Source organism: Argopecten irradians, chromosome 14 (genome assembly GCF_041381155.1).
Source record: "Argopecten irradians isolate NY chromosome 14, Ai_NY, whole genome shotgun sequence".
Taxonomy (NCBI): Eukaryota; Metazoa; Mollusca; class Bivalvia; order Pectinida; family Pectinidae; genus Argopecten; species Argopecten irradians.
Window position 1 is genome coordinate 33,404,228 of NC_091147.1, and position 24,723 is coordinate 33,428,950.

The following is a 24,723-nucleotide window of genomic DNA, read 5'->3' on the forward strand; positions in this document are numbered from 1 at the left end:
ATTTCTATGAGATAGCCCATGACTGGATATAACGACAGTGATAATAACTCCTGGAATTCAGAGGGCGATACGTCTGATTAAGTCTGATAATCTGATTGGTCAGATTATTCCTATTTGGTGAAAGCCATTTACCCATCTGAAGGCATTTTACGATTTAAGGCTCTCCCATTAGCTTGTGAGCAAGCTTTGCTAAAAAATCTTTTTTAAAGTCTCGTTTCAAGGTTTGGTTCTAGACGAAGAATATAGAAAGGCTATAATTGCTTTCCAACCAGAAATTTATAATGGTATGGCTTCATTTACGTAAAGAATATCGATCTACATTGAGTTTACGTTATTTGCTTTGACGAATGACATTTTTAATGTCTAGTTGTTAACATGATGCGACATTGTACTTGTTGCCATAGAGGCTAAAGCGGAGATGTGATTTACGTACGTATGGTGGAGATCAAATAGCTTGGGGACTGTTGATAACTATGTCGACGATTCCTTATTGCAATTGCGAAATATAACACAAATATCCATCTTATTTTCGCAAAATGTTGATTTTAGCAAAAAAAAAAAAAAAAAAAAAAAAAAAAAAAAAAAATCGCGTAAATTTGCGAGAGTGTTGAAACACAATCAATTCAAGTGTTTCGCAAATAATTGTACCTATTATAATACGAAATGCAATAATTCTTAATAACCTTTATCGCGAATTATATCATCACGAATTTGTTAAAATCAAAATCAAAAAGGAAAATATAGCGAATAAACGTGGTTTACTGAAATAAAACTATTGTATAACATTACAGGGAATACAAAACTTTGTTTAATTCGAAGTGCAAAAGTTCATTGTGATTTTTTTGGTCTCGAATATAACTTAAAATAAATCGAGATACCGAGAGATTGTAAAATATATTAAGATTTATATTCCAGTAGTTATTAGTGAGGCCAGATAAAGGGATAAAGATTGCAATGCATATCAAAAACCTGTCACACTTTATCCAAGATGAAGCAATAGAAATTACGAACGGTGTTTATTGAATTTATGTTATATAACGCTCCCCTTATCCGCAGCAGAAGAAATGAAATTGGCGAAAGAAAATCATTATATGGTTGTAAAAGCCATCTCCAGGCTACATTGGTTGTGTGTAGAATTTTAATACATGTCAACAAGTCGCGTTGCTGGCTCGAGTTTATTGATTTCCTGATTTCCATAGTGACAAATTATTCACTTTGCAATTCGTTCTCAGAAGCCAATGTCCAGCAGAAAAATGGAATGTTACCTGAAGAATTCGTTATGAATAAAATCTAAATTCTGACTAGTTGTTGTTGTTGGTGGTGTTCAAAATTCAATATTCATTCAATTAATATATATTTCCGAAGGTAATCGCAATATTTACGATCTTTGACGATAGCGTTTAATTTTTTTATTTGATGACAGGTTTTGATAAAATAAATAATTTTATTATTAGAGGCAGAATGAACATTACATTATATTTTATGTGTCTCAGTAAAACAAGGGGAGATATGGTTCTGTAGAATTTTGTGTGTTCTCTCCATTTTCCATGACAAAATTGATTGATAAAAACAAATGAATTTGAAATTTTACAGTACATTGTTTGTTTTTGACTATAATTGTTTCTTATCTCTGTCCTTGATTTAAACAAAACATTTCCATTTGCTCGGGGCTGACACTATATAACCTTACCAAAAAAAAAAAGAAATTTATGAGATCATAATTCTTCGTTAGTGTAGTCATATGTGTAACGTGCATTGTGATGTCGTTCTGAACGACGCGTCATGACTTAATGCCGATAATTGCGTATTTTTATGTGTATACTTGCATGCTACGTGAATGGAAAAACATCAATTATTTTATGGTATTTGCAACAATATTTTGAAGTTATGATTTTAAAATAATGATTATCCTAGAGATGGAACATATTGATTAAAATGTTGGCAGTGTATCGATGATATTATGTTAATTTCCATGGATTTATTTTTACCGCAAATGACATCGGGATTTCTTATGACGTCGGAGGTATGACGTCACAAGAAGAGGCTCAGTGGGGAATTTTAATAGCGTACCAGTGTACATAACAGGTTTGGTTAAAAAGAACAGAAAACGGAAATATAAGCATTAATTTGCCTTCCTGGGGGATTTATGGTCCTACAATTCTCCCATTATTATAGACAAATAAATCATAACGCGCTAACCCGCATTGTTCAATTTGTCTGGAATCCTAGGATAATAATAGTATTAGTAGTAACCATAACCCGTCCCCATCCCAAGAAGGCAATTTAATGCTTAATTATTGTTTAAAATAAAAAGAACATGGAATAAGTTATGTTTTAAATAACATACATAAGATACGTGATTTCAACCTATCAAAGTCTGATAAATGAAGGCCTAGCTTTGTAATCGTATACTTGTGACAAGATAAAAACTGTTTATCACAAGAAAACAAAAATGTTTTTCCATGAAATTCTAATGGAGCAGTTGTTATCTGCAGGTGGATATATTTTTAGGATTCGCCATATTGAGTGGGCTGGCTGATTATATTACGGAATACAATGTGGTTCGGTCGCCCGTGTCCTTTGGGACGAGCCAATCACATTACGAGAAATGTGCGGTTGATATCAGTAGACAGTCGTAAAGACTGACGATTTTGGAATCAAATTTACCTTAACGACATTCACTATCCCATGTGAATGTGTGTTGTTTTCGTTCCGTAAGTTGTTCTTACCATGACATCACAATACTGTTATATCCCCCGAGAGAAAATACTTTTTCTAGTTAAACTAAAGCAAATTGTTCTAGAGAAAGAATCCTATCGCGGAATGCAAGCCTCTTCGGAATTTAAAACGGCGAAATATTAACTGTGACAGGATTACCTGTTCGAGTTGTTTTTTCTTATGCAGGTGCATTTCTAACAAGATTTAAACTTGCTATATTCGTTGATTAAGGTAAGGGTGTCTGAATACGGAAACATGAAGTCCTTTTGGTAAATCTCATTTAACTTCCTGGGGAAAGTAATCCATTGTACACGTCCTTATCATGGAAGGGATTAGATTTCGGGGACATTCTTCTAGTTTCGCAAAAGCGACTAAATTTCGGTATCATTTCTATAAATATCTAAAGGCGACTAAATTTCAAATTTGGAAACATAATTTTTAAATACTTCTAAAAGGCGAATGCATTTTGGTATCATTCTTTTCAGCATCATCTTAAAAAATATTGCCACTGGATGGTGTAATTCGTGTATTTAAACCCGATATGGATAATTCTATATTCGCATATTACAAAGTTGTCTGCCCTTGCAGGTAGGTATTGATTGTGACGTCATGCGTTTGCGAGAGTAACGTCATACTTTTTCGGAGAAAATGACGTAAAATTTGCTAAGAAAAAAATAATGACGTCAGAATGGATTCTTCCCGCAAGAAAGGTAATTCTGTAATATGCAAAAACGGATTATCACTCAACCGAAGGGGATAACAGCAGAATCCGGTATAATTTAAGTCCAAAATGATAATAAATGTAAAAAGCACATTCTAATCCAAGTTGATTATCAGAGAAACTATGATAAGTATGTTGTTGATATCAACTTCCATGCCATTATGCACGTAGACGTATGGCGATTGAATTGTACATGCTGTCCCTAGTATTGAATGATCGTAAAAGGCGACTAAATTTATGATAGTATATTTACTCTTCTACTTAAAGTCTTCCTTGACTCCGACTCAGGCTCTGGGCTCTGTTCCCTGCTTGTGACACACCAAAGTCTATAAAGTGGTAGATTCATCTCCTATTTAGCAATCAGCATTAAGGACGTGGAATGGCTGATTTCCTCGTTGTCAATATAAATGTGATCGGGTTGGTATGCTTGTGTTTTCGATCGCATTTTTTTTTCAGTGGTATAGCATCATAAAAAGGGCAAGAGCTCCACTATTACAAGAGGACGAAACACGAATATACCGCATCTCCCAGTTTAAATATGCACACATTCATACATCACATTACATTGCACACATGGAAGGTTGTCCATAAATGAACCTATCTATTAAAGGCCAATTATCCGTATTTGTCTTATTCTTTTCATGATTTAAAAGAATTTTGAAGAAACAAATTCTGTTGTAAATCATGCAGAGACGGGACTAAGTTGAAGTCAAGATGAGCGATAATGATTGTGAAACATTTGATAAAAAAATCAAATAAATATTGAACGTTGCTAGGTGGGTACAATTTAGTCAAACAAGCCGAAGTTAGCCGATATTGTTACGTCGTTGCCGAGAGCGTCATGTGACCACCGTAACTACGTAATGTCTGTTCGAACTCTTCTTAGACCGGGCCATGAATTTTCCTACCTCCTATCGGTAATAATCGTACATTCTATGGCGACCAGTTTAAAATGAAGACATGTTTACAAGTATCAACTTTCAACAACTACTGTACCAAAGTTATTAAGAAATCATTATAAATTTTTTTTTTCGATATACCTTAATTGTAAACGAATCTACAAATACTAACAATAACGGGTCGAATCTAACTTTTTGTTTATAGTGTGACTTTAACAGTACAGTAAACCCTAATAACTAAAACCAAACCGAATTATACACTGAATATAATAATAACTATTTACAATGTTTCTGTACTGCTGATAGCCATTATACCCGTCACCTCAGTTGAACTACATGTATCTTATATTATAAGATGACATTTAGGATGATATCTTCATTTAATCTTCAAACAAGTTTTACATCTTCCTTACGTTTCCTTTAATTTGACGCCGACAGATATTTAGCCTCGCCAGAGTTTGGTGTTCGTCCGTGTGAAGAAGGCTTGGAGTTCTTTTTAAAACTATGGCACACAACAGTGTGGAAAACATGTAGTTTCTAATTTTGCTAGGCTTTTCATCAGAGAGTATATGATGACCAGCCTTCCCGTTGTCTGTAAAATGTGACCAGGCTGGGTGTGCTGTGTGGTCTTTCTGGTAGTATACTTTAATAAGATGTAGCAAGCAATACCATAAAAAGGTTTCTTTACTATAAGCAGACACAACACGTACATACCTCACTTACAGGTGCCTTTACCAAAAATAACTAATAGCCTATAGGGAAGGTCGATCGAGCTGTGATTAGGACATTCAGCAATTTAAAAACAAAACTGTCTGTTCAAATGGTTCTAAATCACGATTACGTTCTATAGTAATTCTAAAATAAAGATTTGTCGCATCAAATGTGTCGATATGGTAACCGACTAACCGTAATAGCCATTTTAGTATACGAGGCGCTTTTAACTATCGTGCAAAATGAGATTTAACGCTCTCGAGCCGATATTAATATCAATTTGTTTTGATGCTCTACAACTGGCCTCAGTGGAAATTGACGAGATTCCAGTTACATCGATTTCGTACAGTGTGCATGCGTAGCTTAATCTGTTGATACTGGCGCCTAAATATCAACGTAATATTTAGTTATATATATATTGCATGTAAACCCTGTCTTAGCGGTCATCTCTGCATAACCTGGCTTAGCGACCAACACTGCATAACCTGTCTTAGCAGCCACCTCTGTATAACCTGTCTTAGCAGCCACCTCTGTATAACCTATCTTAGCGACCAACACTGCATAACCTGTCTTAGCAGCCACCTCTGTATAGCATTCACTTGTTTAACAATAATATATTCTTAGAGGTTCATCTAACCAATTTAACCTGTGTATAAAGACTATTCGGCTACATAACTACTTTTTTTCGTCCCCCTGGACAATTTTATAAACAAGTTTATTTATCTATCGTTTTTAATTTTTTAAACAAAATATTGCGAGTGAGTTACATAATTTATCAATAATTTAGACTTTCTTTGCATTTTTGGAATCACAAATAATATCAAATCGTTTCATTTGCGTTTAATTGTCAAATGAAGCGAATATTCTGTTATTTTTAATTAATGATTCGTTAACCTTAAACTCTTTGAGTAACAGACAGTTATTAAAACCCGTAATAGGGTCATTTCGGAAATCTTTGAGTAAGCACATGTACATTTAGTCCGGGACCGATTTGTTTTTATTTATTACAATTATATTTCATTATTTCAAGTGAAATTTTCTGCATTTAACAAAAATACATGTGCATTTAATACCTTTAAATAACAGTATAGATCTAATAATTGATTTTGATAGCCTTTGTTCTCTAGAAAATGATGAAATCAGAGGTAACAGAATTGTCTGTTCAATAGCATTACTTTATTTCGAGTTACACGATGTTATCTGTCGACGACCAAAATCATTCAGTGAAGTTGTTATTTCGCTATACACGTGGATTCGAACTTCTAGCATCATAGTTTCGTACATACACAAACTATTACAGAATTTCTACTCGTGCACGTGTAATACACTTCATTGCTCATAACTAATTAAAATGTTGTTTTGTCTTCAAACCTTGAAATATTTTAAAACAATGATTGTACAGTAATAAATAAACTGAAATCGATCACTGTATGTAACTTCGTGATCTACTATTACTCGCTATCAGTAAGTTTACTATACTTATCGCCTTTGATAACGAGTGAATAATTGCTAGTTTATTAGGATATCTACTAGTAAAGCATTTTGATCTATATATCATTTTCCAAAATACTCCGAACAGCATATGTTATAATGACACTCACTCGTGTAAATTAACACAAACAGACATTTCAATAAAATTGGAATAACGACCGATACGGAAGCTTGATGTATTCTATCCCAAAGTGCATCACGGTTTTAACAACAACTTGACAGACGCCATATTGAAACTAAGCTTCAATACCACGAAGCAGTCAGCGCTTATTTAGACATAATGTAGACGACGAAATATCGCACGTAAATTTACTCTTTATTGAAACTACCGTTTTATTTTGCCTTCTCCGCGAACAAGTAACATTTGTAGTGAAAGGGGATCTCCCTATATAACGCTAAATTTATGTAGTGAAAGGGGATCTCCCTATATAACGCTAAATTTATGTAGTGAAAGGGGATCTCCCTATATAACGCTAAATTTATGTAGTGAAAGGGGATCTCCCTATATAACGCTAATTTTGTGTAGTGAAATGGGATATCCCTGTATAACGCTGTAGTTACGTAGTGAAATGGGATCCCCCTGTATGACGCTATAGTTATGTAGTGAAATGGGATATTCCTGTATAACGATGCAGTTATGTTGTGGAATGGGATATCCCTGTATGACGCTGTAGTCATGTAGTAAATTGGGATCTCCCTGTATAACGCTAGTAGTGAAATGGATTATCACTGTATAATGTTATTGTTATGTGGTGAAATAGCGTATTTCTGTGTAACGCTCGAGTAATGTAGTGAAATGGGATCTCCCTGTATAACGTTGTAGTTATGTAGTGAAATAGGATATCCCTGTATAATGCTATAGTTGAATAGAAGACAAATCGTCCCACAAATGTGTAATACATTAGTCAATTCGGCAACGGCATAAACGTACACGTGGCTTTCATAGCTCCGTTCGCTGCCGCGTTTGTAAACCTTCGATTCAACATATTTAAAACTTTAGACGTGCCAAATGAATAAAGGCAATAATAACTCCGATCTACGTCGTCACTGTAATGTTCCGAAAAAGCTACCCCAAATATGGTATATCAAAACACATCAATACTTTAATTCCATGCAGGTGAGTGTATTTCCGAGGAGTTCCGATTGGTGTTAACATTATACTTCACGGCACCATGTGTGAAAGGCGACCAAAGTTGATATTTTATATTCAGCATATGTTCAAAATGCTTCCCTTAGATGCTGCACCGCCGACAGACTATAAATGGTATTTATCACTTAATATATGTGTCTAATTAACAAAAATAATACAAAATGATTTATTTTGCCTTTGGTGCATGCGCAATCAGTACTTCATTCCGTATAGGATATATTGCCACGGATTTTTTTCGGGATGCAATTGATTAGTTTTTGTAATTTTAACTTGAAGCAAAATTAGATACTCAAATTTTGCAATGGTGGTAATGGTGTAAAGTAAGTGTTTTTTTGTAATTGAAGAAAAATACTAATTCGCCTGCTCCTATTTTTAATATTGAAAACATTTGTGAGTTTTGAAGCATCTCTAACGATAGCTCATTTATTGAATTTAGTTGGAAAATTATGGACATAGGTTCATAGCCTCTTAGTCCTCTTACCATAGACATATTACATAGATTATATAAAGTCAACGATAGAGTGAAGTTGAGATTCAAAACAAATTATCAGTAATTATTATTTCAATTTCCAAATATTTAATTGACAAAAGACGTAAGTGTCAATTGGATTAGACCTCAGGTATAGCCTATCTTAGTCTTCTTCAGAATTATTATACATGTTACCCTTTAGATTTAGGTGGTTGTGCAGCAGGATTTCAAATTCTTTTGTTATTTCTGCCTTCACAACCGATTCTGGCAAGTCTCATGTTTGGTATTCATTTGAGTGTTTGCTCATATAATGACTGAGAACCAAATGCGACTATGGCTGAAAGAGTTTTCTTGAACCTGATAAAAATTGTGACATAAATGATATTTTCATACCTAGGCTTTAATGGGTAGATGTTGTTGGAATTAAGCAATAATTAGAAGGGCGACATACATACAATTACATGTATTTTTTTGTCCTTCCGATGGTTACAGAACTTCAAGCGCAACCAACCAACCAACCAACCAACCAATTAGCTGTTTAAAATTTGCAGAGGGGCCCCGTTATGGTCTTAAAGAAACCTAACGACTGATTTACAAGTCCTATTCAGGTCCATATTGTGGTAACTAGAAACATAAACGTTGTATTGTGTACATTGTTATCTTCTCAGATAGCTGCTTTGTAAGAAATCGACATTTGAACCCTTTAGAGCGTCTAATCAACGCGTAAACGTAAGAAGGTGTTTACAAGAAACATCATAAAACCGACAATATCCGGTTCATACAATCGTGACTGCAGGTACTAGTGTTCTTGCTGTTTACATTGCTTCATTCTTTATAACAGTTAATGCCCTTAGCAACAAGTTCCTTTAATGTTTCCAAGAAACATGAATTCACCAACTTGACCGATTCTCACGTCCCTGCGATGTCCACTGGGGACCTGAAAGATGAACTGGCATCCACACACTGGTGATAATATGACACCAGATCAATCCTGCTGTCGTGTCCACGAATTTTCAAAATCAATCGATGGATTTAGGTTTGGCTGTAAGTCTCCTGGGAGGTCTATTGTCGCTGTGTTGGATAGAATGAGGAGGACCAGTGTCGAATTACAAGACAGATGTATGTTATTTATATTCATAGATACCACCAGCATGGCGGAAATCTACCATTTATATGGAATGAAATAGAGCCCAGACGTGTCTCAAACTATACAGCAGCCAGACTGGTATATATAATTTCCTGTAAAGATAGTGAACGCATTGCCGCGAAGACTCGACAATAACTACTACTTCATTGGGAAGCTAATAATTATTCATATCAAATTTTGTTCAGCATAAAGGAAATGTGGCACATTATGTAGACTGTCAATGTACCGGGTTCGTTATCTCAACTACTGGTTTATTGTGATAACACTATAAGGATGTTGAGATTCCACTATCGCAACAAGACCATTGTATTTTCTATTTATTTTTTCCTCAATTTTAGTGAGTTCAAAGTTCGTGAAACAGTTATGAATCTCACCAAGTTTATGAATTTTACATACAGAATATGTGTATAAGCAGATTAGCTTACCGCCAGCATTACACTCATACAGTAACGTACACGTCCAAACTAACAACCATAAAAAGACCCTCTGCATTAATCGCACTATTTTGAAAGAAATCGTTTTCCATGTGTATATAGGCTGATCAGTGTTAGTAAAACGTTTGTTATAACATATATTTGATGTTGTCTCTGTTATAACGTTAGGCATACTCAACGGCCCACAATATGTATTATCATACTTTGGTAAACGAGATATTGAGGTCAGGGTCGAATAGGTATAAATAGCAGTATCAAAATCTGAATAAAAGAGACATCACTATCAGATTGTCGCAGTATTAGTGATAAGGTCATACATTCAAACTATCCAATCATACGTCATGCAAATATGATCACTAAGGTCAAGGTTGTGCGCGAATAAAAATATCAAAGTCAATGTTATAAAACAAGAAAATAAACATGAAAACGAACCCAAAACAACATTCAAACAAATGTCAAGGTCACGAAATTACCCACAATATTGCAGGAAAGTTGGCGCTGTATGTTCACGATTGAACAGACACTAAAAATGTCTGGTATGAATTTGCTTTTCGAAAGAGATTTCCGATATAACAGCACAACTGAAAGAAATATCGATACACTTAATATCTTAATAAGTAGAATAATTCCTGATCCGAGAATGGACTTTTCTATGTGTTCATTTTACCGAAATAAACCTATATTTACTAACGTGATGGCTGTGCGATTTACATCACTTAGTATAGCAGAGTCCTACGATATATTGATCCAGGCTTTTGTTCCCTAGTTCCGATTCCGGACAAACGGTTAGATTCCCACAAAGTCGTGACGAAGATAACACTAGCAGCATCAATGCTGCTAACTGTTAACAGCCCGGCGAGGCCTTTCCCGGCGAGACGTAGGGCAGGTAATCTATATATCTATATTAAATCTCTATATCATCATTCAGGCCTGGTTAGGCCCGACATATAGATTCTATCCGAAGACAATTGACTTCCAATCTGTGCAGGGAAGTTCCTGAATAAATTCTGCTAAGGGCTTATTTTTTACGTACCAAGGCAAAATATCTGAGTGAATTGATAAAGAATTGCATGTTTAAAAAACTTGTACTATCCCTCTCCATTATCTGTTGGATAGTGACAGTGTCCTGTATTTACATATTACAGAATTAGCTGCCCTTGCGTATAGGTATTGATTGTTACGTCGTGTGTTTGCGAGCGTAACGTCATACTTTTCAGAGAAAACGACGTGATCTGCGCTTACAAAGTAATAACGCAACAATTGATACCTACCCACAAGAGAGGTAACTTTGACATATACAAAGACGGAATACACTTCAGTGGGATAGCGCTATAACTTTGGCATCGATAGGATACGTTATGATAAACGTCATGGGCCTACAGAAACATGCTACACGTACATTTATACCAATCCTCCATATCACAGGGGTTACTATCACTATCGTAATATCCACCCCTGAGATATACCATAGTATAACGGAAGGCTCTGTGTGCGACAACAGATGAGCAGGTCTTGTTTGATCTTTTGATGTACATCATCAAAAAATTGAAAACCGTTCATTGTGGCTACCTCTCTAATGAGACAGTCCAAGGATGGATATAACGACAATGATAATAACCCCTCGATGATCGGGGATGACCTAATGTACACTAGACATAACAAGGTGATGTTATAATGACAACAGTTAAATTCTCGTTTCTAGTGCCGAAAATTTGCGATTGGTTAAAATGACTGTTTTAGAAACCACGTGATTTATCAATACCGTACTCGGAACTCTTCGAACGTGACTAATGCATGCCGAGGATTTCCAATCGATCACTATACCTAACGGCTTGCCATTTATTAGAAACTTCGATTCGCTTATCTAACCGGTCAGTAAACATGCGTGATTCAGGAGTTGACACGAATTATTAAATATTAACTTTTCTCGTTAATATGCTAATTAAACGTTTTACTATTTCTGCAGCCGCAAACATCTACACTTTTTGTGAAGTGACATTGATCGATTTCAGGAATTTACAGAGTTCATTTTACCAATATAACATATATTGTTTTGTAAATTATATGAATAAGCATATGATATCGTTTCTCTTTTTATATAAAAAAAAACCCAGTCTGTTTTAAATGTATCAGGGGTTGATAATTTTTCAGTGCTAATTTTAATGTCCGATAATTTTTTTAATAACCTGTTATTTATATTCTAATACCTTGATATCCCAGAGTTGTATAGCAAAGCTAATTATTTTTAAAACTATGATGAAATTACGCTGTCAATATTTAATTCTAAAATGTTCATATATGTATGTCCTATAATACGATATTATATATGTCATAAGTGTATATTTGGAAACAAACAATCTGAATCAAAGGCTGACAATTATTTCCCACCGTCACAAATATACCGAAATGCTTACAATGTTGCCCAGTACAACGTATATAGTTGGTGATTTTATTCGGGAGCCTTTTAAGAATGATGATGTAAATGTACTTAGGCAGACATAAGTTTAAAAAATGTATCAAGTGCAAAAATGTATTAAGGATCGGGTATAATTTCATTATACGATCTTAAATTTTCAAAAACTGGAAAACGTCATCTGTCGATCAATCGACCATGTAGCTAAATAGATGCTAGACGGATTTACCTTGTCTTAGAAAATTACTTGTTTACCATTTAGAGTAGTTGGTAAATTGTTTATCAATTATGCATAGTCGTTCACAACTCACGGTCGTAAACGTCTAAGAGGAAAGCATCCATTATATGTTATCCTGCCCACGTAACTGTCGCTTCAAGGAAACGGAATTTGGCCTAAATAAACATTTAATTTGGAGGTTTGGAATGTCGTCAGATTGTGATACACTACAAAAACACAAATACGAAAATACGTCATAAATAATTGATGCTAGCTTTTGAAACTATGCTCCTTCAACAATGTACGTCATTTAGCTAAATACGAAAATACGTGATAAATAATTGATGCTAGCTTTTCAAACCGTGCTCTTACATCAATGTAGCTAAATATAGATCTGTGACGTTTGAATCTGACGGGTGAAATTAAAAAAAAAAAAACTTTGTGTTGAGATGAAAACGACCATTCTCTTTCAAATGGTTGTGTATATGACTAGTGATATCGGGCATCGTTTCAAAGGAAGTGGTAACCATTTTACTTAAATGCATCCTTACATACGAGTATGTGATTTAGTGAGTATAACAAAGATACGTTAACCACAAAACTTTAACTTAGATATAAGCAAACTCTACGTTATGTTAAATCAAACCATATCAATCGACTTTGTAACTGAAAGTGCATGATTTCAGATTTTAGTTGTTTGTTTGATGGCATGTAGAAATTAAAGAATTCAAATTACTCTGCAAGCTAAAGAACGATTTTAACATGAACAGACTACAAGTAAGAATATCGAACATCTCGGAAAGGTTCGATCTTAGACTATTCGACATTTGTCATGTGCTTAAGTCCCAAATTGACGACTGAGCCCTGAGTTATTTTTGACTACACGACAAATGAGTTGTGAATAAACACAGCGAAGTCTATGGAATTGTAAAGTAGGAATTCAGGAAATGCAGACAGTCAATTTCTGTTGCCATAGAAACCTGTCAACAGTTATGTAATGAAATGGGATAGAACCGCGATGTAATTGTCACCGTCTTTTGTAAACGTCAGTATGAGTCTATAAAAGTTTTCATTTCTTTGACGCTGTCTAATGAAAGGTTAGACATGCATTGCAGCAAGAAAATGAGACGCCTGGGTCCAGTTGTTCAAAGTGTGATTAGACTAATCAAAGTTTAATGAAAAATTTCAAATCGACATAAAGTTATTCTTGCAATAAAAAACTTCACAATTTATAACAAACTAAAGTTGTCCTTTCTCGCACGAACTTGCTCATGTTGACAACATTAGCAAATGAGATACATTTAACACTAATGATATGCTTAAGTTTATCACATTTTGATTTTTATGGGGTTTTTTTTATTCTAAAAACATGTTATTGATTTCATCTTTCAAGAAAAAAATATAAATGTTTGTGAATTTAAAGCTGCACCTCTCGGCTACAGATTTATTGATCCAATTAAAACTTTTTTGTGAAGTGTTTCGTTCATTAAAATAGCAACATAGACTTCTAATTGTCTTTGAAAAGCATTGCTTAAAAATACAAACCTGGGCGATATAGAGTGGGCGGGTTGAACGTTGATAGAATACATTTGAGGACTTTGAGTCTGCTAAAGCTGGCCATTATGAAAGGATTGAACGCTGTCGGTGCACAAATGACATCGGAGATTCCCTATAATCTGTGATGAAGCCGTATATGTCCTAAATCAATAAGCATCGAGTCTACGCATGCGCGCCAAACACGTGATATGAGGCAGTTTGCATTGTTATGTCATCAATTAATGAAAAATCAAAATATGTTTGTAATACACTCAGATGACCTTCTCAACGATTTAAACTCAATGTGAACGCATATAAAACAAAACGACGTCATTTATTGATTTTCATACTGCTGACATTGCTTGTATAGGGACCTCTGCATTAGTTAAATCTATGACTAATTAGACAAATTCTAATCACTACATTTCCTGTAGAATGACGCAATTGTAAGTTCACTCATTTAAGGTAACTCGGACGATGATCACACATGCAAATTTGGTGGTTCCAAATTACTGTATATAAATAATATTACGTGTTAATTAACATGAAGATTGTCTAATTATCTGGTCAATGGAACCATGATGACGTTTATTTGTAAATCAATTCGACCTTGTTTATTCAAAATCGCAATGTTCAGAAATAATTAATCTTAAATATTCCGGTTTATCCAGTCATGTCTTACGATTTTTTTAAATGTAATTAGTTCAATGCTATTAGGAAATAATGATGTTGAATTAAAAATAAATCACGTTGTCTGATGGAAATGTGCAAATAGTGCAGATAGAAAAGCCAGGAATACGATACAAAACTTCGTCTGGTTGAACACATGTTTTCATCCAGCGTATTACTCCCGATCTTGGAATAGAACACTTGCCGTCTAGGTGAAAGACAGGTGTAACACTTTTGTGACACGCAGTCACTTCAAAATCAATTTATGGAACAAAACTGGCATATAATTACAAGACTAATACATTTTACACACATTAATGGTATTGCGTTGGACTTCGCATGGATTCATTGCTTACTACTACTATAAATGTAATTAAATGACATTTACATGTATGTGCCGTGCTAAGTTCCTGCGCAGAGTACTTATTTGAAACTAATGAACGGGATATCACTATTTCGTATTTCTGGTGGTATGTAATATCCTTCAGAATATTGATGAGTTTAAATAAAAGGATCAAGGCTCATAAAGGTGATGTATGGAAACTGGTGATGTATGATGTATAATGTGTGTAATACGGAGCGCTGTAATTTCATCACACGCATTAAGTAAACCCCCAGGTTGGAATATCGGGGGATGACTTTTGTAGGTTCATAGAGTTAAGTGGAAATATAAATAGTTTAGTTTGATCATCGAGCTCTGTAAACGCCACAACAGTATTTCCATGTATACCGCCACGGTAACCAAGTAAATGTTTCTGAGGCCAAAGGGTGTCAATGTCCTTGATACAGCCGTATGGCGGCGATTTTTCTTCGGATAGTTCCACACCAAAATCTGACACGTGTTTGAATGACCTTGCCTTTTGTACACCACAACTAATGTATACCCACACCCTTCAATTATAATGAGCCATATAGAATGCAACCTTATTCATCTTTAAAGCTGATATCTATATCAGACCGTTTTATTGTTTCTCCATTCGTATTTGGAACCCATAAAATACCATTACCGTAATTTTCCCCTGCGCTGTTGACTGTTGACGTCAGAAGTCCCCTTTCAGCAAATTTTATTGGATAATACGCATTATTCTCTGTGCCGAATAACAATACAGCCGAATAAAACAGTTCTTTAAGTGATGATAAATCCGAATAATATATGTGACTTGATCGGAAATACAAACCCATGTGAAGGGTATACAATAAATCATTAACAGATATAGCGATGACAGATTCATTTGCTCTTGCCTTCATTATGAAATACATTCTAGAAGACCAAAACGCCACCTGGGACATACAACTGCTCGTCGTGAGAAGTAGGGGCGATATCTCTGAGTAAAAGTTCGGTCATCATGCGGGAATATATTAGATTTAGGTAATGATATTTTTGCTAGGATAGGTAATATATCATGATGTTTGTCGAATCATGCTGTCTGAATACATGAGGCTATGACCTTGTATATCAAAGTGCAGACATTTTAGCAAAATGATTTATCTGCTCTAGGGAGCAAGTGTGTTTTTCAGATTGTCTTATTAAAGCTGGGATCTTTAAAGGACAGTCTCCCTTATGGTCAGAAACCAAGAAATTCTGTTATTTCTCTTAAACGAGTTAATTAAGTCTCTTGAGTTTTCTGCGGTGCGCTTTCCTTTACACGAAGCATTGCTACAGACCCATACTTTTTTTGAGGCATTATTGAACAATATTGTTGTTTAAGTTGGCAAATTAAAGCTAGAATGGGATGAGTGATATACTTTGTACGTCGGATTTAGAAGGCATATGTTCCATTTTATAATATTGTTGTTCCGACTTATTATTGTTACCTGTCTGAAATTCACTTCTTGGATTCAAGCTCGAATACCGCGTGGACCAGTTGCAGGTACTGATGATAGGTCGGTGGTTTTCTCCGGATATTCCTGGTTTCATCAGCATTCTTAGCAAAGTACGTTCTCGAATTACTCTGGCACCGAAGACAAAACAAAGTACATTCTGTAAATTGGTTGGATCACGATGTCTGGTTGATAACAGACTATTTAACTATTAGGGTAAGCTGTGGTAAATGACACTTGTCTTTGTTACAAAGCTATCTCACTGAAGCATGTTGCCGGACACACCATCAAGCAAACCCCGACTAGGTCATATTATTCTTATAACGACCAAACCAGTCGTCCCAGTCCATTTATGCTGAGCGCTAAGGAGAAGCAGATAAACAGAATTAGTTGTGTTGTAGCATAAGGTAGAGGACGATACAAATGTTAACAAGATAACGTTGAAATGCCTTTCAGGAGGAACTTCTACCGTTGAGAGGAACTATCTGGTCGTGTAGCAAGCTACATTGTAGCCTTGTGAAGTATATCTAGGATCTTGGTTTGTTGACGAACATCCCCCTGGGTGGGAACACGTTTCTTCACATAAGATTGACGAGTGGTCGCCAGTCAGCATTTGCGAACAGATCGGGGTTCATTATAAAGCTCTTATAATAAGTGCTATCGATTTTGTTATTCACGATAAATGATAAAGCGAAAAGGAGAGCCACATAAATGTCTTCCATTTTGTAGATACTGATGTAATATGATGTCTTCGGTCATATCCTTTATGTATTTTACTCTGACCTCGCTGCAATATCGATCTACACCAACGGCTACTTATTTGACGGTTACAGATATTTGAAAGGGGTGTTAAATTGCTAATGTTTAACTTGTGTTTAGATAAGATACAAAAACCATAGTTTTGTCTATCAATAACTATGTCAGTTAAATTACGTCCAGATTCCAGAAACCAGAGCATGCACGTGAATATTACTTGCTGTTGTAATTTTTACTAGAAATATATTTTACACTATGAAACGATTTCGATTATTTTTATAATAAACTTAAAACTATGACTATTTTCATTTTTCCCAAGAAATCTGTCTGTGGCAAAACCAACTGGTTCGTTTTGACATGTCACAAAGTGTAGCTTTCAAGGTTATATGTACTTGGCGTCGTATGTGTCCTCGGTCTGTTTTAGACGTCACTTACTCTTGACCTCCTTAGTAGTGTCAATGACGAAGTCTTGGTGTTTCTACTTCAGAGGTCACCCATTGTTTTCTACTTCAGATGTCTCCCATTGCTTTCTACTTCAGGGGTCTCCCATTGTTTTCTACTTCAGAGGTCTCCCATTGTTTTCTACTTCAGAGGTCTCCCATTGTTTTCTACTTCAGAGTTATCCCATTGTTTTCTGCTTCAGAGGTCTCCCATTGTTTTCTACTTCAGAGGTCTCCCATTGTTTTCTACTTCAGAGGTCTCCCATTGTTTTCTACTTCAGAGGTCTCCCATTGTTTTCTACTTCAGAGGTCTCCCATTGTTTTCTACTTCAGAGGTATCCCATTGTTTTCTACTTAAGAGTTATCCCATTGTTTTCTGCTTCAGAGGTCTCCCATTGTTTACTGCTTCAGAGGTCTCCCATTGTTTTCTACTTCAGAGGTCTCCCATTGTTTTCTACTTCAGAGTTCTTCCATTGTTTTCTACTTCAAAGGTCTCCCATTGTTTTCTACTTCAGAGGTCTCCCATTGTTTTCTACTTCAGAGGTTTCCCATTGTTTTCTACTTCAGAGGTATCCCATTGTTTTCTACTTCAGAGGTATCCCATTGTTTTCTACTTAAGAGTTATCCCATTGTTTTCTGCTTCAGAGGTCTCCCATTGTTTACTGCTTCAGAGGTCTCCCATTGTTTTCTACTTCAGAGGTCTCCCATTGTTTTCTACTTCAGAGTTCTTCCATTGTTTTCTACTTCAAAGGTCTCCCATTGTTTTCTACTTCAGAGGTCTCCCATTGTTTTCTACTTCAGAGGTATCCCATTGTTTTCTACTTCAGAGGTCTCCCATTGTTTTCTGCTTCAGAGTTCTCCCATGTTTACTGCTTCAGAGGTCTCCCATTGTTTTCTGCTTAAGAGTGTTATCCCATTGTTTTCTACTTCAGAGTTCTCCCATTGTTTTCTGCTTCAGAGTTCTCCCATTGTTTTCTACTTCAGATGTCTCCTATTGTTTTCTAATTCAGAGATATTCCATTGTTTCTACTTCAGAGGTCTACCATTGTTTTCTGCTTCAGAGGTCTTCCATTGTTTTCTGCTTCAGAGGTATCCCATTGTTTTCTACTTCAGGGGTCTACCATTGTTTTAAAAGTCGTCCAGTTGTCCTTCCGTGATAGAATCCTATTCTATATATTGTTACCATCTGGCGGTGTTTATTGTCACAACCTTGCTGTTCGAGACGGATCGATCGCTGTAGCCCACGATGTAAATACAGGGTTAGCTAGACATGCTATAGAAATGGTCTTATCCAATGTGTTGGCTACACGAATAAGACTTATCATTTTGTCTCGTTAAGTAGTATAAAACATGGTGTTTAAAAGAATCAGTGTTTTATTTGTTGACTCGTTATTCACTCGGTGACAATATTATAGAAGTATTAAGGTTTTGTCTTTTATTGCGATAAGGAACATTTTGGCACGTTCCTTTTTTATTTTTTATTTTTGTCAATGCCACTAGTTTCCATATACAATAATAAGAGATGGTGATAGAGGGTTAATAACACCACTGTACAGAGTCTTTCTGTGGTGACTAGAGCTGTAAAGAGCTAAGCTCTCCTTTTCTGCTACAATCATTGTTGTTTTATATTCCCCGTAGTAGGGTTGTGAAGGCTGCTGGCCAAAGGTCACTAGAGTCACCCAAGCACCAAGCCATAAATAGAGAATCTGCTGATAAGACCTTGCCCAGTTCTGATTAACGACTGTTTTCCATTCACAATTCCAGTAAACAAGGTTTTGATTTATTCTTCATTGATGAAATTACCATCACTTTCTTACAACTTTCGATACCATCAATATTTCACTGTCCATAACTGATTTAGAGGCAATTTCCTCATAACGATTCTTATTTATTTTTCCATTGGCATGACCCGTTATGGCTTTTTTGTTTAGATATGCTGTTTACTGAGAAATGTGGAAAATATATCTTTAATGAATGTAAACAGAGTTATATTCTTCACTTAAAAAATCTAAAAATAATGATTAAAGCCATCACCGTAATTGTGAATAAACGCAGAAAGAACTGAGTTCCAAGTATTGTTTTACAAAGACAAAATATTTCCAGATAAGGCGAATATTTATGAATTTCGAAAAGTATTTTTTGTTGTAATTTTTTACATAATTAAATTTTGCGTATAACGGAAATTTTCATTAGCTTTAAAAAAAATCAAGGGAAAATTTGATCGCCATTTGTAACGTCTTTTCTAATTGGCTGGATATAACGGCGCAATTATTTCATAGAAAAAGAATCTCAAAATCAATTTGGAATTGTGAAGGAATAATAGTTCATATAGTTTATTGAATTGTGTGGATGAATTTGAATATTATTTTGAATTTATGGAAATATAAAACTCTAAAATCTGTACGTACTCGAAATAAACATCGAAGCGGTCTATGATGTGAGTGCACTTAGAAGTTTGTGTTATATCTCCATAAAATAAAATCTATTCAGGTTAATTCTTAAATATGGTATCATAGCTGTGTAGTACTGTCATTCTGATATTCTACACAGGCAATATTCACGTGAAATTCTCTTTTTTGCTCCGGTTCACGTGAAATTCACGTGATATTCACGTGAAGAAATATTGCCTGTGTAAGTTAACCAATAATTGTACAGTGAACAAAACACCTCCCTTAGATCACGTATTCGTTTCATGGCTGCTGCAAGACCGAAGCAACCGACCAATATTTGTTTCTTTATTGGAAAACGCGACAACAAATAACTTCTGAAGATGATGCCTACTCAGCACGGTGTTACACCCTTACGATCGTGTAAAAACCAATTAATGAAATTTGCTGATGACATTTCAGAAGCTCTAGAGGAAGACAAACAGTCTAATGTTGTGTCATTTTAAGGCATTTGGTAACGATCCTCCCAGCCGCAAATTAGCTCATTATAACACTCAAATACAAAACCACAAAACATGGGATGACAAGATGATAATTACAAGTTGCTCCACAGATCTTATTAAGCAGACACTGTTGATTAATATATCCTTGTCGAAGATATAAAAATTATTGGACTCTTTTGTCATAATAGTTCCTGGCTAGTGGTGATATTGTGATAATTATCATAAGCAAGTTCAGATAACATGCATGCATCCTACTTGCATTATTTTTTTTATAAGACTTCAATATGATCAATTTAAAGTAACGTATTTTTACATATTTTTCTTCAAGTCGTATATTTTAATAAAACTGCCAAATTCTAATCTACTTTAATGATTCTAGATTTATTCATAGATGTGTGATGTAAGGAGAATCGCACAACGTAAATATGTTTTGGTCTTATTTACTGAGGTATATTTAGCTTTGAAATAAATTTTTATGTCGTTATTCTAGCAGACACGTCCTGTAGGATGGCGTAAATACAGATATGTTATGATTTTTCGTCATGTCCAGAAGAACCGTACTGAGAGAGTTAACCTTTTCATATCTATCTCTGCTGAACCCTATTTTAAATTTCTTTTGTAAAATACTGGCACTACTTGGATCTAGGCCTATATGTAATTTCTTTACAAAGACACACTTTACGGAATACACATATTATTGTATTTTTGTATGGCTGTAATCGATACTGACACAATATGTCGCTGGTAAAATGCACCGTTGCTATCATAGTCTGATTGTAAATAAAGGTTTGGAGATCATTTCAAGATCCGTTCTATACTGTCAGATAAAGTCAGCTTTTTCTCGACTGATCACGGGAATCATAGACGCATCGTCTATTCTGTCTTTTTATATTACAGAGTTAGCTCCCTTGCGGATAGGTATCGATTGTTACGTCATTATTTTGTGAGCGCAATTCATGTCGTTTTCTCCGAAAAGTATGACGTTACGCTCGAAAACACACTTCGAAATCAATATCTACCTGCAAGGGCAGATAACTCTAATATGCAAATACAGAATACCAGTCACACACCTGTTAACCAGGTATTTTCATGAGATACAAATTTTCGCGTAATATTTTGAGAGGGCTCGAACGCGAATTCAAATGCACGATTATCAGAAAGAGCCCTCGGATAACATTTTATGTGTTCGCGAATTGATGGATTGTTAACAGACAATCAAATCGCAAATAACTTAGCATTTTGTATGTTGTAAGCTACGATGATTGTTCCGATTCTGAAAAGGTACACGTGTGGTTGTGAGCACGAGGCGTGGCTCTACATACTGCCTGTCAATATGTTTATAACGACGATACGAAATATTGTACACGCGAAAAATTTATTTACAGTATGTTCTGTAGTTTGGAAGAATATAATGAAAAAATCTTATTAGCGGATTGTATGAAAATATGAGTAATATCAAAGCACATTTGATTATTTTAACTGTGGCGTACAGCTACCCTACTCAATCCTTGGTAAAGGTAAAAATATATAAAGAAACTTTAAAAACGAAATCAGACATAGTTATTCATAAGAATCATTCTTAAATAATTCTGAGAATAATTTGCTGTTATCTCGTGACATCATTGTGTAACGCAATACTTATGATTAATGAATTCTATTTTATGGTACAAAATCTATCAATTCGCGAAAACATGTTTTACTACAACTATAGACATGGGATGAGGTTAACTCAGATATTAATGAACCTTTACTTATTTTTCACCACACCAACCGACAACCGCAGTTAATTTTAATGAACGGTTAACATCATGTAGGTCAATACATCCATGATCAGAACACATCATAAATCCCCCAGAACTAGACGGAGTTAATATTGCTGTGAAATTGTAATCCCCTTTCTGTCTAGCTCCCACATTTATTTCTGTACCTCAAGTTACATTGGCTAGCCTGACACTGTTAACACTGCGTAAATAGATTTCAGGATGTACATTAAAATTGGGTGAAAGCGTTAAGCGACGTCAATAACCTAGTATCATTGTCACGTGTCATCGAGGCTCTTTCAATTGGTCTTATAATAAGCGTGCCGATCAAGCTTTTAAGCACCGGAAGCAAGTTACACAACATAACTTAAATTATGGTATTACGTCACGATCAATTATACAAACAGCAAGTTCCACAATAAACAGGGCAGTGATTATGTAAGATTGATAAGCAATTAAGGTCATTATAACAACGTTAATCCGCTTTTACACACTAGAGTTATCTGTCCTTGCGTGTAGGTATTGATTGTGATGTCATACCATTGCAAGTGTAGAAATAGAAATAACGAATAACGAAATATACTTAATGATACATATTATAGAGTTTTAAAAAATAATTAAAAATAGAACAAACGAAATAAAGCAATGGTAAAAATACTAATCACGTTAAGGCAAGAGTCTATATCATATTACAAATTTTACTTCCTGTTTGGTGGCAAACCCAGTATTGAAATGCATTAAAGTCAAACAACATATCGGCGACGGAATACGTTTCTATTTTCATTTTCAATTGTTTAAGAATTGATTTAGTTCTGACACTTATAAATTTAGGCATGAATCCTTGTAGTGCCAATTAATGGAACATTGTTTATGATTGTAATATTGTTCTGGAACTTTGCCGTTGGCTTGTGTCTATTGTCGGGGATGATAGTGTGTGCGGTCATGATTGATGGATGAAACTAAATGCTTTGTTATAAAGGAGTCGATGATCGTTAATAAATTAAAAACAAACAAAAACTATTATCCAATTTTCTGTTTCGTTTTAGATATATTGATCGGGAGAAGAGCGAACCAAAGAGGAACGACACCACAGTAACATTTCAAAGTAAGTACACATAAGTTATTCTCAAATAGTATGACGTTGATAGGATATTTTGTTTCGGGTAGTTTCAAACAGCTTGTGGATTTTTCTCATAACATTTCATATACTATTTATCTGCTTATTTTCGTGCTGATGATATTTTTGAGATTCTGCGATCATAACACCGTGAAATGATAATAATGATTTTTTTTATATAAACTTTTGAAGCCAAAACTCTTCTGATTCTTAACCACAAGCTATTGATTCTCTTATCTATTGTTTTGAGTTTTGGGTTCAAATCGTCAAAATTTTGATCCTACAAAAAGACTGGCAGTATGGTGATTCGACTCCCATTTCTGGAAAGGCTTGGTATCTGACTAGAGGTAATAAAGTTATATAAGAAACGGAACAGGACCAGGTACCAGGTACTTTTGTCAGAAGGGTAATAGACAATTAGAACTCGCTACCTAGTAATGTAGTAGAGTCACCAACCCTTAATTGTTTTAAATCTCGTCTCAACAACCATTGGCGCAATGTATCGTTCAAATTTTATCCTAGTTTTTATGACACTGCGCAACCACAAATTTTTACTATACGTAACAGTTTAAGATATATTTGACGTGGTGACGATGTTATCTAATTATCATCCTGGTATTTAACTCGCACTAATACTTTCTATTTATACACTGACGCCAATCAGATGGATCTTGTTGTTACATCCACCCACCGTATAGAGCTAATATCAACTGCAATCTACCAGGTGCCATATGGAGATTCGTGATAAGTCCGTAATCATTTAATCGAAATGATTCCCAAACACTTCACCAGGCATACGGCGATAAAAAGGGGCTAGATTCGATCTGATTACTGAAATCAGAGTCGGTTTAACGTGGTGATCCGTCAATGTATTGATCCTGTATAACGTCCACTGTTACCACAGTCGAGTATCGCTCTCAGTACCCAGCTGAATTAGTGATCAACTATGTACAATTACGTAGATAAAGTAGAGAATGACCGCCTACATTGATTGTTACCTTGTAACACGACCGCTCCTTTGCTCGACCGCTCCCTTACTGGTAGGTTCAGTAGTTATACCACTCCGTTATTTTCATATTCAATAGTCACATTAGTCCGTTATTTTTATATTCGGTAGTTATATTATTCCAGTACAATGTATGTTTATATTCGGTGGTTCAATTACTCCTGTATTTCCATATTAGGTAGTTATATTATTCCAGTATTTTTTTTTTATTCGGTAGTTATATTATCCCAGTATTTTTATATTCGGTGATTCAATTATTCTAGTATTTCCACATTAGGTAGTTATATTATTCCAGTATTTCCATATTAGGTAGTTATATTATTCCAGTATTTTTTTAATCGGTAGTTAAATTATTCCG

General features: G+C 35.0%; 1 protein-coding gene across 1 annotated transcript in view; it reads left to right on the top strand.

The window, feature by feature from the left end:
* The window catches only part of LOC138307230 (eukaryotic translation initiation factor 5B-like), a 54,452-nt gene that overhangs the window by 2,453 nt on the left and 27,276 nt on the right, over window positions 1-24,723 (top strand). Inside the window, exon 2 of the mRNA XM_069247868.1 lies at window positions 23,289-23,347. The gene's annotated coding sequence lies outside the window, so the exon portion shown is untranslated. The remainder of the gene's footprint in view (window positions 1-23,288; window positions 23,348-24,723) is intronic.